At 35.8% G+C, this 3,699-nt stretch overlaps 1 protein-coding gene across 1 annotated transcript in view; it reads left to right on the top strand.

Moving 5' to 3' along the window:
- The window catches only part of LOC137632659 (protein abrupt-like), a 22,967-nt gene continuing 19,268 nt past the window's right edge, over positions 1–3,699 (top strand). Inside the window, exon 1 of the mRNA XM_068364728.1 lies at positions 1–40. The gene's annotated coding sequence lies outside the window, so the exon portion shown is untranslated. The remainder of the gene's footprint in view (positions 41–3,699) is intronic.

The raw sequence follows: 3,699 nt of genomic DNA, 5'->3' as shown, positions 1-3,699 counted from the left end.
GTGCCGCGTGTGTTGCCTTCCAAGCCAAGCCTCTCATGCCGTGTGTGTCTTTTTCACAGTGTTTTCGTGTGTTGATGATTACGATGTTGTGTCTTTGTGGCTACACATAGCCTCGATGTGTGTGTCTGTGTTTACATCTTTATTTATCTCGCCTTTACACTTGGACATAGATTTGTTTTGTTTCTTCCTCATTTAATGAAAGAAAAAAAAAAATAAACGTGTGACTTCTGATAAATTATCAGCGTGTCGGGTTTTGTGATTTTGATTGATTTCATCGTGCACCTTGATTGACATTGGCCGTGTTGAGGGATACGGGAACGGACTCTGGCCCTGTCCTCGTTTGGTGCAACATATAGGCTTCGTAGATCTTCATTTCTCGGAGAGGGCGGGATGTTGATTTAATCCTGGGGGGGTAAAACAAAGCTTACGGACGCTGTCATCGGCCACATATGTCTAGGCTATAAGACCCAAGTTTGCTGTCTTGTTGATGTGGATAATGTTGATGTTGGTGACGCTATGGCTCGTGTTGATTCTTCAGTTTGTATTCCAAGTGCTACTTTTGTCCTGGGTGGTAATGACCACATCTATAATTCATATTTTAAGAGTTCCTATTATGAGTTCTTACTAGTTATGTCCAGACATTTTTTATGTTATATTATGCAGGAATACCCCAATCTCCCACCCCCACCCCCTTGCATTGAAACAGTTGATTGTTACTTGCAGGCTAAGCTATAGTGGATGAATTTTTCAGCAACAAACTTAGGCAACGCGCGTCTTTTGGTGTGCAACATGCTGATTGAAAAGTGGAGAGAGGAGAGAGGAGAGAGAGAGAGAGAGAGAGAGAGAGGAGAGAGAGAGAGAGAGGAGAGAGAGAGAGAATACGTGATGGATTTGCTATAGGGGTTTACGTTAGCTCCTTATCTACTGTTTTAGACACCTCAAGAAAAAAAAAGCCCTTACGGTTGTATGAAGAGAAGAATAGAAGAATATAAGCGTTTGGCTGTTTTTTTTTTTTATCCTATGTTCATCTTACGAAGTGTGCAAAGTATGTTAGCTAGATGTCTATCCACCCAAGTTAATTTCGAATTATATCCATGAAAGATTCTATCACATGGAGGGAAAACTAGCGAAAAAGTTGTATCCTTGCGAAGTCCCTCCTTTTATCGCTCTCTCCACCCCCATCCCCCCTCCTTCTAACCCCACTTTGCTGCCCTTTAAAAGATCCTCCCTTATCTGACATTCTTTTGATGTAAGACCAATAAAAAAAAACTATTATCCCCTCACTATTGCCTCCAGCTGTAGAGGAATTGCAATTTAAAGCTTGTATGTATTAAAATTTTTTGCACTATTTTCATTTTATTTATCCATGTAGCATTTTTTTGCATCATAAGCAAAAATGGATAAGTTATTAATGTTTTTAGCATGTTGTAGGTATTATATGAAACATGTTTTATCCCTACTAAATGTATTTTTGTATTTTATTTATAAAAATATTATTAAGAGCACAGTAAAACTAAGACACCCACATCGTATACTTTACTTTTTCTAGAGAAAATAGGTTTAAAGGGTTATTAACTCGGTTGGTTTGAAGGTATGATAAAAAAAATATTTGTTAGAGAAAGTGACTCACTAAGCCTTGCAGTTATATGGCCCTCCCATGATTCCTCCGTGTTCAACTTCAGTTTCGTTTATGTGTTTTTATTTATGCAACATTTTATATTATGGGGGACTACGTTAATCAAAGGTTGTAACCATGCCATAAGGAAAATCTGTGGCTCTGAAACACTAACTATATATATATATATATATATATATATATATATATATATATATATATATATATATATATATATATATATATATGACAAGAGCTATTTATTCATCGATTGCGCTACATTTTCAAGTACATAAATGTTGTAATTCATGATAAGGTGAAGGTGCAAATGTTTATTTCTTGAATAATTTTTTTTTTTAGATTTCAGGAAGTATCGAGTCTTAATGTAAACAATACATTGGAAACACATTCTTTTTGCCAAGCATTGTCGACTACTACTTTTCAATGTACAGTCAACAACAAAGTTCCCTGTACATTGTCGACAACTAAGTTTCCTGTACATTGTCGACAACTAAGTTAATAGTACATTGCCGACAACTAAGTTCCCTGTACATTGCCGACAACTAAGTTAATAGTACATTGCCGACAACGAAGTTCCCTGTTTATTGTCGACAACGAAGTTTCCTGTACATTTTCGTCAACTAAGTCCCCTGTATATTGTCGACAATGAAGTCACCTGTACATCGTTGACAACTAAGTTCCCCCTACATTCCGTATAAAATTGTTTTTATCAGGGTAGCCTAATATATCTTTTACTATAGAAAATCCATAGTCAGCAAAGATGTAGAAAAAAAAAAAAAAGCGTTTGGTGCACGACTTCTAGTTACTGTATATACAGTACACCGATCTGTACACACCAACATATGTATAGGAAGTACACCGATGTGTACACACCAACATATGTATAGGAAGTACACCTATCTGTACACACCAACATATGTATAGGAAGTAAGATGGCAAGAAATGGGGGCGAGATAGGGAAGAGGTATGGTTGAAGGTTTCTCGAGTTGCTAAGCGAGGTTTCGTTCTCTCTCTCTCTCTCTCTCTCTCTCTCTCTCTCTCTCTCTCTCTCTCTCTCTCTCTCTCTCACTGCTGGCCCTTATCCCCTCACACACACACCCCTTCCCCCAAGGACCCTCCCCCAAGGACCCTCAAGACAACGATGATTCAATGTGTTATGTAACCTCTTTTTAAGATCATTGTTTGGAGAACACGTTGTCGAGGGTGTTTAGAGTTCGTGTTACGGTGCTTGGCATATCTGTTGTTGTTCGCGTATTAGTCCCTTCTGCGTAAGGAAGATGTCTGCTGATAGATGATGGCTGGGTGGATAGAGCGCTTTTGGGCAAGGTGCATTTAATGACACATGTTGAAGATCTTAGAAATTTTACTAAAATTTAAAAAATTTAGGTGTACTTAATGACACATGTTGGAGATCTTAGAAATTTTACTTAAATTTAAAAACTTACGTTAAAATCTACATATTTTTTAAAAAAAATCTCTTGTTATTTTTATTTGTTATTAGATATTAAACATTATATATCTTGTCCTTATTTCTTTGCATGTAGATTATTGAAAATAATGATATAGTTCTTAAGACGGGGAAATCCATCGGGGAGATGTGGAGCTATTATGATAGGTATTATCGCGTGTCGAAGAATATTATCAATATAAGAAATTAGTAATGCCATTAATGCAATAATTGTTCAATGTTGTTGTTTTCCAGAATGAAAGATGAATAGAAGGCTAAACATACTTGTTTCGTATATAAAAAAAAGAATTATGTAAAATACTGTTCGCGAAAAATAACGTTAAATGGAAAGAAACATGGAAACTAAATTGCTTTAGAATTATGTAATATTTAAAAAAGTTTATGTAAAACTCTGCGGGGATATCACGTTCATTTTCAAAACAGCGGGCGGTAATAAATATGGTTTGCTTTGATTGCATTTTTTAATCCTGAGAGAAATAACCCTTTTGTGAACGGTCATTATTCATGTGATTCAACACAGTTTGCCTCGTTGGATTTATTTTACAAGATAATTTTATATATAATATATTCATATATATGTGTGTATATGTATATA

The sequence above is a fragment of the Palaemon carinicauda genome, chromosome 41 (assembly GCF_036898095.1).
Source record: "Palaemon carinicauda isolate YSFRI2023 chromosome 41, ASM3689809v2, whole genome shotgun sequence".
Classification (NCBI taxonomy): domain Eukaryota; kingdom Metazoa; phylum Arthropoda; class Malacostraca; order Decapoda; family Palaemonidae; genus Palaemon; species Palaemon carinicauda.
This window is presented reverse-complemented; position numbering and strand designations above follow the sequence as displayed.